Source organism: Furipterus horrens, unplaced genomic scaffold, assembly GCF_987537825.1.
Source record: "Furipterus horrens unplaced genomic scaffold, mFurHor1.1.pri manual_scaffold_7, whole genome shotgun sequence".
Lineage (NCBI taxonomy): Eukaryota > Metazoa > Chordata > Mammalia > Chiroptera > Furipteridae > Furipterus > Furipterus horrens.
Genome location: NW_028327177.1, coordinates 8,213,362 through 8,226,419, shown reverse-complemented (window position 1 = coordinate 8,226,419; position 13,058 = coordinate 8,213,362). Strand labels below are relative to the sequence as shown.

At 44.2% G+C, this 13,058-nt stretch overlaps 1 long non-coding RNA gene across 1 annotated transcript in view; it reads left to right on the top strand.

Moving 5' to 3' along the window:
• Positions 1 to 13,058, top strand: part of LOC150003985 (uncharacterized) — a 389,637-nt gene that overhangs the window by 358,971 nt on the left and 17,608 nt on the right. The window contains exons 3-4 of the long non-coding RNA XR_016512253.1: positions 5,213 to 5,341; positions 10,597 to 10,644. This is a non-coding gene — a long non-coding RNA (uncharacterized LOC150003985). The remainder of the gene's footprint in view (positions 1 to 5,212; positions 5,342 to 10,596; positions 10,645 to 13,058) is intronic.

The window sequence follows — 13,058 nt, the reverse complement described above, 5'->3', positions numbered from 1 at the left end:
AAAAGAAACTTGATCAGTTCAGAGTGCTCCTCTAGAATTCTGTCTGCTGAGGATGAAGCTCGAGGCTATTGCAGAGTAAGTAAGCACTGTGACCTGGAGTCGGGAAAATAAGTGAGCCTCTGACTAGAGATCTGTGTTCACCACTTGCCTTCTCTGAGCCGTCCTGCCTCGTTTCTAAAGCAGCAATTCTCAGTCCTGGCTGCACAGACTCACCTGGCGAGCTCTGAAAACCCCCAAGACCAGGACCGCACTCCAGAACAATGACATCAGAAACTGCAGGGGTGAGACCCAGATATCCACAGTTTTTAAGGCTCCCAGGCTTCAAAGGTGCCACAGAAAACCTTGAAAACATCCAAGGGGAGTAGCTGAAATCAATGATCTTTAAGGCAGTGATTCCCAACCTTCCGAGTGTATTCAGGTCACCCAGAATCTTGGTACACCTGAGATTCTGCGGTTTTAACACGCAACCAGCCGCTGCAGCTGTTGCTAATCTTGGGACGGTATTTTGAGCAACAAGACTCTAAGGTGCTTTTTCTTCCAAACATTTAAGAAGCCTACACAGCTCTGTCCAATAGGACTTCCCACACTGCAGGAAATGCCCTCTCTCTGTGCTGCACAGTATGGAATAGCAGCAACTAGCCACGTGTGGCTGTTGAGCACTTGAAATGTGGCTGGTGCTACGGGGGAAAACGCCATTTTTAGTATGTACTTTTGACCCCCCTTTAATATTATTGAAATTGAACTTAATTTAACTGTAAACATGGATCATAATGGGGCTAAGAGAGGGTGGTTTTGCCTCAGATACCCACAGGCAGCGTTGCACATACTGCCCTCTAGGAATAAGCCCCAGTTCTTGGCCAGACATGCTTCTCCTGGCTCAAGTTAAGCCTAAAGTCCACATCAGCACGCATGGAACATGCTGCTGATTTGGGGTACGTCATGGGAGGGAAGTGGCTAAGGATGCAGCTGAAGAGGTGATCGTGGTGCTGGGCCTCCTGGGACAGACTGAGGGGTCTGCGCTGTATCCCAAGGGCAATGGCAAAGGGAAGGCCAAGCTATCGTAGCAGCAGAGAAGAAGATACCTTGATATCACCTAGTGGAGAAGGCAAACGGAGGAGGTAACATTTGAGCGGAATCTTTAAGGATGAATAGTGATTCACCAGGAAGCAAAATCAGGCAAGGAGAATTTCAGGGTGAGGGAGCAGCCTGTGAGTGTGCCAGCTCTGCCACATTTTATTATTTAAAAAAATTTTTTTTTATTAAAGTTCTCTTACTTCTGATCACGTAAACCCTAGGGGAATGGAGCTTCAGACAGGAGGCAACTATAAAATGAGCCCCAGATTTCCGGGGCTTCAGTGTCCTGGTAACCAAAATGAGGTTAAAAAAAAAATTGTGGGCCTCCTTTATGCCAGACACTGTTTCAAGGCTTTAAACATGTCATCCCATACTTCTCAGGCCTTCCTCTGGGGAAGCAGAGATGAGATGTGAAAGCAGGATAGACAGAAACGGTTAGAGCTAACATCCCGAGCCGGGACTGATTTCTCCCTCTGCGCTCTGTGCACTGCTTGATGATCCCTTGAAGGGATTATGAGGAAACCATTAGTCTGCTTCAATATTGGACAGCCCTACTGAGAATTGCGTATTTGTGTGTGATTAGGACACATATGTTCAGACATCACAGAGGTTTGATGTGGCTGAAACCCTATCGACGTGCTTTGGCAATACAAGCTATCTCCTGCCCATTAGAAACTCTGCTTGGCAGCGGTATCTGACTTAGAGTCATTAGAAAGAGAAGCCAATTGCTTTAAAATTTCTGTTTATTTGGCAGCTTATCAAAATATGACTACCTGGGGGTGAACGTAGTAAGATGGATCCTTAGTGGTGCATTTCTCACATCCTTACCGGAAGCACACAGAGAAGGAAAACTCTGACTCCAAAAAACCTCCGCTGCCTTGCGGCATACCTCTTCAGGGGAAAGGCTAAGGGAGTAAACCCCGACAGAAAATCCGGAGCCGGAGTCCTTAAGGCGGTTTGACGTTGTAGTCAACACCGGCAACTCCTGCGGCGCACCTGAAGCCAAGCTGTATTGACTCCGTCTTTCCCTTGGACCCTTCAGCTGCGAAGAGAGGGGGGGTCTGCTGCATGGGCAACAGCAGACCCTCCATATCACCCTGCCCAGGCTCTGTAGCTTCAGCTTCACTGGAGAGGACACTCCAGCGTCATCGCAAGATGTCGATTCAACACGGGAGGAGACAGATACCGTGTCACTCCCGAGTCGGACTGCACAGCCATTCTCGGCGGTGCAGATAGACTCTTAAGAAGCTACACCATCGTCTCTCGAGACGGACGGCTGCCTACGACGACGACCGGAAGCACAATTGTATGTCTGCGTATCAGAATATCACCCTCAGTGATATTCACTCAGCTTCTCTGTGTGAGTTCTCAACACTGTCTGGGTCTCCCTGGGCAATCTAATCCCCTCCGATACCTCCAAATATCACGCACATGCTGGTAATGACCGTGTCTGTATCGATTTCCTCAATATCACTTCATAGCACTGACACATATCTATCTGCCTGTGAGATTCCTACACCTTCTGGCTTAACATGCCTCCTCTTTCTACAATCTTGTGTTTCCTCTTCTGTGTCCTTTCTCATAGGATGGGGCCACCACCCACATGGTCACCCAAGCCGGGAACCTGGAAGTCTTCATTGATTCTTCCATCTCCCTCAGCATCTCCAATGCCACCTTCCATCTCATCACTCCCACGTGTTTCTGGTAGGATTAAGATCAGCTGCATATTACAGAAAGTATAAGCAAACCAACCAACCCAGTGATTTGAATAACTTAGCCATTGAACTATCTTCCCAGGGTGGGAAGTCTGTCTGTGCTCAATATGGCGGTACAACGGTTGCCAGGGATCCAGGCTCTTTTATTCGATTTCCCATATAACTTGCAACTTCCATCCCAGTGTCCAGGATGCCACTGGGATGGGACGGGCTTCCAGCCATTTCAGTTTCCTTTAATCGGCCTTCCCCCAAATTTAACATTACATTCCTGCTCACTCTTGCTAGCCATAACTTAGTGCCATGGCAGACTAATCAATACAATCTTTGAGCTGGGTGGCCTGCTACCCCATATAATGTTAGGTAATGTTACTAAGGCAGAAAGGGAGAATAGATCTTGGGAAGCAGCTCGGTGCCTCTGCCATTCCAAATGCTGTTGCTTCCTGATGCTTTAGATTGAACACCCCTGCCTGCTTCTACATTGTGCAGTCATTGCTGTCATTGAGGCCTGGCCCCAAAGGAACAGCACCTTAAGTGACAACTGGGAAAATGTGTACCAAGCAAGGCAAATGGTCTTTGCTCAATTAGGAATGGCTTTTTCCAGTTTGCTGCCCCCGTTGCAAAAGCTCTTTGTTCAAAAGGAACAGTGATGTAAGAAGGGCTAATGTTTCCACCTGCCCCTCAGTTTAATAGCAAGAGATTCCACGTGTCAGACAGGAAAGAGGGCTAGGGAGGAAAATGAGCATTGTGATAAATAATTGATGTTAATACCGACAACGGAGACAAACAATAGTGATAAACGACATGACAGAACCAAGGAAATTGTTCCACCGTGATATCTTGATTTCAAGCAGATCGACTCTATAATCGCCCAACGGTTTCATCAGGAATCCATCAACGTCACAGAGCCTGGGCCGCTCGTCTTTGGTGTTTACTGCCAGTGGGTGCCTAAATAATGTCAGCTGGCTCCGCATCCATCAGCGAGTTCACTGGGGCTTTATCTGAAGGCAAAAGAAAACATGATAATGGGTTTTAGGCCTTTCCTCTGCCTCAGTATTCCCTCTGTCCCCAGGATCTAGCCCAGTGCCTGGCCTGTAGGGTCCCCAGAAATTATTATTGCACTAAATTAAACATGAAGCTTAATCCAGTGGGTTTTTTATTAATTCTTACTTGTACTATGTAGTCAAATGAGTGGTCATGCAAGTCACGAAACTCTACCTGCCACCCTGTATTTACCTGGGTACCTGTATGTAACCAGCTTCAATGAGGCTTAGACAAACCTATTAACCTTCTATTTCCTTATCTCCTAAATGGGAATAGTAATATGGACCTCACTCCATTTTTGTGAGAAATAAATAAAATAATCTGTGCAAATGGTCAAGCACATTCAGTGGTTCTTAACAAAAGGTATCACATAGGTTCCCACCCCCCAACATACACACACCTTTTCCAGAAGGTGTTTTAAATATTTTAGACCTTAAAGGAACTGAAGCTAACCATACATATGGTGAGAGAAATAGCTAGCTACTGTTTATTTATTGAAAAAGTAACACATATTATCTGACTTCAGCTTCATTACACACTTGAGATGGCGTTCATGACTGTGAGAAAAGAAAGCTCAAGGTCATTGGGATGACATGCGGAAGAGTCTGTCTTATTGGAAATAGTCAAGCACAGCAAATAAGCATGAGAATTTGGGCAAGAATCACAGAACATTTAAGTTCCCTTACCAACTTGTATCTTAAGCCTGGAATCTAATTTTTTTTTTTTTTTTTTTTTTTTTTTGTGACAGGCAACTGTATTCCACAGTGCAGAAGTTAAAATAACTTCATGCAGAAGCTGGCAGGAGGGCATGGTAGAACCCGAATGGACTTAGGAATCTGTGTGTGTGTGTTCACTATCCTAACTCAGACATGTACGAGGAGTGGAGGGAGTGTTGCCTTGTAGTGGAACAGAAGTGAGCACAGAGCTTGAACACTTCTTTGTGCAACACATTGTACTAACAGCTTTATCTCTATTACCTGTAATCCACCTAGCAAACCTGTGATATTGGTTTGATATAATCTTCATTTTATGGCTGAAAAACAAGGCTTATAAAGACATTGAACATTAACCCAGGTTTCAAACACTGTTCTCTCTGATTCCCAAGTCCCTTAACTTTTGACAATCTCTGTAAGGAATGGAAATATAATATTTGGCAGGTATAAAACATTGCCTACCTAACCCATTATGGTGGTTTTAACATATGTCCACCAGTTCTATGATTGTCTTCCCCTCAAACAGTGAAGCCCAATTCCCATCCGTTGGAGTACAGGCTGGATTAGTGACTCGTTTATAATCTATAGCTATGGCAAAAGTGAAAGTGTATGACTTCTGAGATTCAATAATAAAAAACTGTTGTTTCTTCTCTGTTCTCTCTTTCTTAGCTCACTCTGGGGAAAGCCAGATGACATATTGTGAGGACACTCCAACAACCTCAAGGAGAGGTCCACATGGTCAGAAATAGGCTTCCTGACAACAGCCAGCAAGGACCTGAGGCCATTTCCAACAGCCACGTGAGTGTGCCGTTTTTGAAAATGCATCTTCCAGCCCCTCTCAAGCTTCCAGATGGCCACACCCCCACTGGACATCTTGACAGCAAACTCATGAGCAATCGTGAGCCAAAACCAGACAGTTAAGCTATTCCATAATTCCCAATTCACAAAAACTGGAAGAAAATAAATGTTTGGTTTTTTTTAAGCCACAAAATTTGGGAATGGTCTATTAGACATGATAGATAGCTAATATCCATCCAGCAGTCAAGAAAGGAGTTGGAAAAGAGGTGGAACCAGCACCCCAAAATCCTCATGCTGTGTTATTTCCCCTCATTCTACCACACTGACCACCAACAGTAAAGAATCAGGCCAGGGAGTTCCTTTTGTCTCAAACCCCTGCCTTGTGGTAGTGAATGCAATGATAGAGCCATTTCCCCTCCATCGGCAGGAAACCGTAATTAGAAACACCCACCGTTCTATAGCACAACATACAAGCAGAGATGTGTTTCCCAAAGAATCGGTAGCATGTTATGGAGGAAACAGAATGGACTCAGGAATCACGACACCTTGACTGGAATTCCAGATCTGCCATTGAAACAAAGGACACATTATTTAACTTCTCCAAATCTTTGGTGTTCTCATTTAGTGTACGAAGTGGGGGCAATAATCTCCAGTTTACAAGGTGACTGTAATGATGTAAAAAGCTTATTTATAGAGAGCTGTAGCACATTTATTCACCCAACAAACACTTGACCATGTTTTAGGCACTGTGTTAACTGCTGGTGAGAATAAGACTCACAGAACCAGTCCCCCAGAGAGCTTTCAAAGGAAAAGAAACATAATCAAACACTATTTTTTCAAGTGTGGCAAAAATGCATGAAATGTCGTCGTTGTCGTCGTCAGCCGTCCGTCTCGAGAGACGATGGTGTAGCTTCTTAAGAGTCTATCTGCACCGCCGAGAATGGCTGTGCAGTCTGACTCGGGAGTGACACGGTATCTGTCTCCTCCCGTGTTGAATCGACATCTTGCAATGACGCTGGAGTGTCCTCTCCAGTGAAGCTGAAGCTACAGAGCCTGGGCAGGGTGATATGGAGGGTCTGCTGTTGCCCATGCAGCAGACCCCCCCTCTCTTCGCAGCTGAAGGGTCCAAGGGAAAGACGGAGTCAATACAGCTTGGCTTCAGGTGCGCCGCAGGAGTCGCCGGTGTTGACTACAACGTCAAACCGCCTTAGGGACTCCGGCTCTGGATTTTCTGTCGGGGTTTACTGTATGAAATGTAGTAGGTACTTAACAAATATTCATATTTTCCTCCCTTTTATCTTCTCCTCGAGTCTGACCTGGTGGTGGTGGAGGTGGTAGTAGTTTCCCTTCAAGACATGCCATTCTTCCTGAGGCAGAACCTCCTTTCCCACTAAAGCATGTTCAGGGCCTCCCTTCATTTCCTGGCATTTTCCACAAAAACTTGAGCAATCATCATCCTCTATAACCCAGATACTTGATGTGTAAAAGAACATAATATTTATCTTTCAATTCATTCCTAAGATTTGACATTAGAGTCATTATTTGTAAATAATTATTACAAATAATGACTCCTAGAAACTTAAGTCTGCCCAGTAATAATGGGCCCAGCTACAATCTTTGATTTAAGGATGTGCACATATTCACTCCAGACCTGACTCCTGGGAGAACAAGGATGAGAGCGTGGAAAACAATTCTTTCCCAATTTGCTCCACGAGTACATCACCAAAACTGTAGGCAATGGATGACTCAAACGGCAACCAAATCCTCGGGCTCTCGTGAAAGCCAGTGGAGAGCTGTGAGTGGGCATACGAGTGTCAGCCAGGGGACTTGCTCCCATTCGTGGTGCTCTATGTGTGGTATCTAAGTCAGAAAACTATCCTACGTCTCCTGGTGGCTTGGATTTCTGCTGTTTGTCTGCTGGAAAGCGGTTCCATGGCCAAAAAATTGCAGTGGACACCAGGAAACCTGGGTTCTTCAAACTAATGGGGTGGCCTTGGTTGGGTCACGTTTTTCCTTCGTGAGCCTCGGTTTCCTCAGACATAAAGTAGAGGCAATGAGTTTCACAGCCTTTTCCTGATTCTAAATGGTTCCTTTTCAACAGTAGTTGCTGCCCTATTGAGCCCTCTTTCTTATGCAATGTTTTGGACTCTATTGACATTATTTTTCTCATCACCAAACAAACCCTGAGATAAGTGCCATCATTTCCTAGGCACAGAAGCTTTGTTGAGTAACCTTCCCAAAGTAAGAGGCAGGACTGGAGCCTGGACTCCCATCCACTACTCCCCATCGGGTTTCACAATAGCCTAAGTGAGCCTGGATCCTGAACATAACAAGTTATTCCAGAAACACTCAGGAAAAAGCTGATGTCATATGTCACACATGGAAGACTATAAAAATAGAAAACGACATTCAGCCAAAAGTATATTTTAATATGATTTTCATATGATTTTGTGAGATGTTTAATGTGATTTTAATATGATGATTTTTTTTTTCATCTCCCATCTTACCACTGTGGAATCTTAGAAAATAGCCTTGATATCAGTGGACTCCATTTGCCCTAGGGAGAAAATTTTAGTAAGTCTTTTAAAAAAAAAAAATGTCAACTAGAATAAAGAGTATAGTTTTAGCCTGGGAGGACTCTCTGAATATTTGTGGGCCCAGAGTACCTTGTCAGCTCCATTTTCTTTTTTTTTTAACTCCAGTATAATCAGAACTTGAGAATCCCCACTGGAATGTGAAGATTTTGATGTTTTTCTATAAAAAATGCTGAGTGCCTCCTATGTGGGAAGGAGAGTGTCTGGATTTCTGTGCATGCATAATTCATTATCTCCCCACACCTAACCAGTCAGATGGGCGCAATGAATCCCATCTTGCACATGGGGAGAACAAAGCTCAGACAAAGGGATAGAATTCCTCAGGGTCATACTGCAAGAAAGAGGTAGAGGAGGGATTAGAACCCAGGACTGCTGGAGTCCCTTCCTTACACCAAGCCTGCCTCAAAAAGATACTCCTGTCCCATCAGTCCTCTCTCTTTCATGACAAGATAACTGCATCCAGTAAACCCAGAAGCAGGCATGAAACATGACATGATGAGACCCAGGCAGAGGACTGGACACATGGCTGTTGTCTGGGGTGCAGAGCAGAAACATTCTTGGCAACCTGACCCTGAAAAATAACAATGGGTGGCTGAAACTGCAAAGAAAGAATCTTCCAAGGACCCTGAAACTGGATATTTTCTCAAGCCCCACCTATGACCAAAAATAAATGATGAAGAAGTGAAGATGCCAGCCTCCAGGAAACACCGGAGTTAAATTCATGCTGGAAATCACCCGGCATTTGGCGGCACGTCAACGTTTCTGAAAGATTAAAACAAACCAAACAACACCACTTACCAAAAAAAAAAAAAACCAGTGAGAAAAGTATGTATTTGTAAAGAAACTGTGGGCAGTGTTTCAGCAGCAGATGGCCAAGAGAAATCGAGCAGTATTTTATTCAGAGCTTATTATTTAGACCCCTTTAACTCCAGGGCAACCTCTATAAGGTAAGTTTTTAGGAGTCCAGATTTGTAGATAAGGAAATTGTGCTTGAAATTCTTCATTTGGCCCTTCAGTCCTCTACACCTGGCCTACACCCTAGGAAACTGACATTTATAGACTACACCAATGGGCTCCTTGCCTTCTGGCTTCCAGTTGGGTTTAGTTGATAGGAGCCATCAGCAGGAAGGTTGAAAAGTAGGAGAAGGACATCTGGCTTTTTGTTGCTCCAAATCCTTTCCTGACAGAACTTAGATTGGCTTTAATGTCCCATTGAAAGTTACAGGTCCCTCCAGGCAGCTCTTTCCTCCAGCTATACCATCTCTCCAGACTCCTGGAAAGGCTTCCTTTCCTTGCCCTCAATCCCGGGCTCAGTGTGGTAAGGGCTGTCTGCTGTCACTAGCTCTGAGATGCTTCACCATCCCTTGGGAGTGCCCCTAAGCTCTGTCTGCATCTTTGTAAATAGTCTTGTCATTGAACGGCCTCTTGCCTCTTTTAAGTGTATTGGCTGGTTGCTTTGGGAGGAACCCTGACTGATGCTGAATCCAAGACAGGAAAAGGTTAAGCCACTAGCCCTAACTCCCACAAATAGGGTGTTAGTTAAAGCAATGTTAATTTTTATAACATATGAACCCTTAAATTTCAGTAACTTCCATCAAGATACATTACCTTCTAATTCACACAAGTCTAACACCGGAGTGGCACATGGCTCTCCTCCAAGTGGTGATTTGGGAAACCTGGCTCCTTCTGGCTCATTCTGGCTTCTTCTACCTCCCAGACCCACAATATTCAACATGGGATTGCCAAAGTCACCCCGATCATGGGGAAATCAAACACGGAAGGCTGTGTGCCAGCCCTGGAAGTGGCAGACATCTCTACCATTCATAATCCATTGGGCAAAGCTCAGTCACATGGCTGCCCAATTGCAAGAGGCCCAGAGAAGGCGTGTCCAGGAGGATAAAGGAAAGGGTTTGGGACGAGCTGGCTAGGGGTTATAAAAGCACAGACTGGAGTCCAGAGCTTTCCCATTCAAAACCCAAACCCTCTAGTTCGTGATGTACACTCTGTACTTCATGTGCACATCAAATAATACGATTCAACAATGTGAGCTCAGGGAGCAGAACAGATAGAGGGGGAACAATTCAAATAATGGGGTAGATTCAGCTCGTGATTACACCAAGAGCATATCTTCTCTGGAAAGGACATGAGGTGGGAAATGCCATCACTGCTGCCTCAGGCTCTCTCAGTGAGCACTTACCCTTCATAGTCTTAAGTGTCTCACATGATTCTGTGATTTTACCACTTAAAGACACACATTTTTCTATCACTCATCCCCTTTTTCTTATACACACATACATACATATGTATTTAATCATAAGTATTACTGTAACAGGATTATATAAACAAAAATATGCAATCTATGATTTACAGTTCCTTTTAGAGACATCAAGGGTCATTTTGATTATATACCCTCTGTGCCTTATCCAGTGAATTTAGAATCGGCTCTGATGTATCCTGAATCAACACTCTACCCAGAAAGCAGGACCCTCTTCCCACTCAGAGCTCTGGGGGTTTCTCTGTGTGTGTGTGTGAGTTTTATAGTGTTAGCACACACCCTCTGAGAATACAAATGGTAGAACTTTTTGCATCAGTATGTAAATCTGCAGATTCACCACTCAATAAGTATTGACCTGTTGACTTTGCTGTTTTTCCACTCTGTAGGCATTTCCAGTGATCCAGGAATTTAGAGAAAGAACATGCCTCATGAAGGTAAGGCACCTGGGGGACTCGTGTAAAAAATAAGCTGACATGGATATTATTTCAAGATCTTAAAAAAGTGTATTTGAATCCTGCCCCAATAAGTAAAAATCACAAGCTCTCAGCTTGCTGGTTAACTCCATGGCATTCTTGATAATTGAGTTTTGTTCAGGTGGAAAAAAAAATGTGATGGAAAAAGAAATTTCAAGCACTATTGGATTATCATGGTTATGATTCTATTGATCTCATCATTCCTTGCATGTGAGATATTGTGGCCATAGCAGGGAAGAGGTCCCTGCCCTCTAGGATGGTACTGTGGTAGATAGATAACGTATGCATTAACAAACAAAGAAACAAGATAATTACTCATGATAATAAGTGATGTAAAGAAAATCAGGTTCAGGTGGTATATTGGAAATTGTCCTGAGATGGAAGAGGACTGCACATGACTTTATACAGGCTGTCATAAAAGGCCCTAACTGATGAAAAGGAGTGGACCAGGTGAGTACTGGAGTAGTAATATTCCAGGCATATGACAATCAGCAAGGACAATGACCTTGAGATCAGGATGGTTTGGGGCAACTGGCAAAATAGCCCAAGGCTGAAGCGTTGCAATGGAAACATTGGCTCTAATGTGAAAATGTGTCCGGGGGTGTTTTCATGTCTGAGGTGTTTCTGTGGCTCATCAAGCCTGTAGGGCAAGACATAGACTGTTTGAATTGTTTTCTAAGAGTAACAGAACACTGGAGGGAAGGGAGTGAGCAAAGGAGCTTTGTGGTGTTTGGGTTTTTTATTTTGCTTGTTTTACTTCATTATCAGGATCACTCTGTCAATTGTGTGCAGAGGAAGCTTTGGGAGAAGGATTGATAAGAGTAAGAGAGACCAATTAAAAGATAAGAAATGATGATGGGGACTATAGAGGTGTACTTGGAAATGGTAGGAGTGGTCAGATTGAGGATGCATTTCGGTGGGGCTGTCAAGATCTACCGATAGAAATGGCCTGGGTTGTGAAGGAGAGTAGGAGTCTAAGAGGACTCCCAGGTTTGGAGCTTTGGCAACTAGCGAAAGGGTTAGCTGTAGCCAAAATGGAGGCAACCAGATGTGCTGTTCTGCCCTACTGGTGGGAAGTCCACCACCCTAGGCCATTGCTCTCAAAGGGGCATTTGATGAGTACCTATTAAAAGAAAACATGGGCCCTACCCTCAAAGAGTCCCAGGCTGGACAGACAAATGGATGTGTACACAGATCATTATACTGAGAAAGCCCTCAAGACATTCTGGGGGTCAAGGGAGATACAATTAGCTCAGAATGTGGACTCAGAAGGGCTTTTCAAGGAGATGAGCCCTATAGCTAAGACTCAAAGGTAACTAAAAGCCAAAGGAGTTAGGAGGGGCAATCAGACAGAGCAAATGCATGAGCAAAAGCAGAGGGCTGAGAGAGCATGGCAACAAGCATTTCCCCAGGACAAACTGCAAAGGCAAAAGTGGCTGGCGATGGGGTTAGAGATGGCAGCAGGCCCCAATCATGGACAGCCTTCATGCTGTCCCACAGCGCTTAGCCTCCCCCCTGTTAGCTCAAGAGGGAGAGACACTGAAGAGTTTAAGAAAGAGGTGCCAGGATCAGACTTGCAGAATCACACACGCAGTGTCTAGGTGGTCCAGATGGTAGCAAATAAGGAAGTGACTTTGTCATTCATTGTTTCTACCACTCATTTTGCCCTTGACTTTGGTTTGCTTGAGTTATTTTCCCTATTGCATGTCTGTCATCTCATAGTCTAGAAAGTATGAAGTCTTATTGTTTATTAAATCCTTGCGTTCTCCAAGAAAAGACCTAGCATGAAGTGAGAAGTCTATAGGGTTCCCTGTTATATTCCCTGGTTAGGATTTAAGCAAGGTATCCATCAAGCAACTAGGAACTTCAGGGATAAAGATCCAGCCCCCCAAACTCAGCACCCCTTCAGCACTCCTACAGTCATTTGATATCAACTGACTGTTTATCTTAGGGTCAATGGTAATGACTGTGAGAGAAATTCCAATGCTGTCCAATTATGAAAGGCTGGACATCCAATTAAGTACAATCTTTAAGAGTCTCCAAAATACTAGGTTACCTTTGGCTGAGTGTTTATCTGTATGCCAGGCACCCAACTAAGCACAATTCATTTACTAATAACTTCTCAGCCCTGGGATATTCTATTTGAGAGTTGGGGAAACTGAGGAATAATTAATGAACTGATCAGGGTCATAAAACTAGCAAGTAGAAGAGCCAACATTCAGCTGCAGGCCATTCAACCCTAGCGCCTATACACTTAACCACTTCACTGTTTCTGGCTCCAGTCTGTAGCCTGGTGCACCAGGCCTGAGTAGCCACAAACCACTTTATCATCAAAAATTTACCAAGAACCTCTTCTGTGTTCCATACCTTGTTAA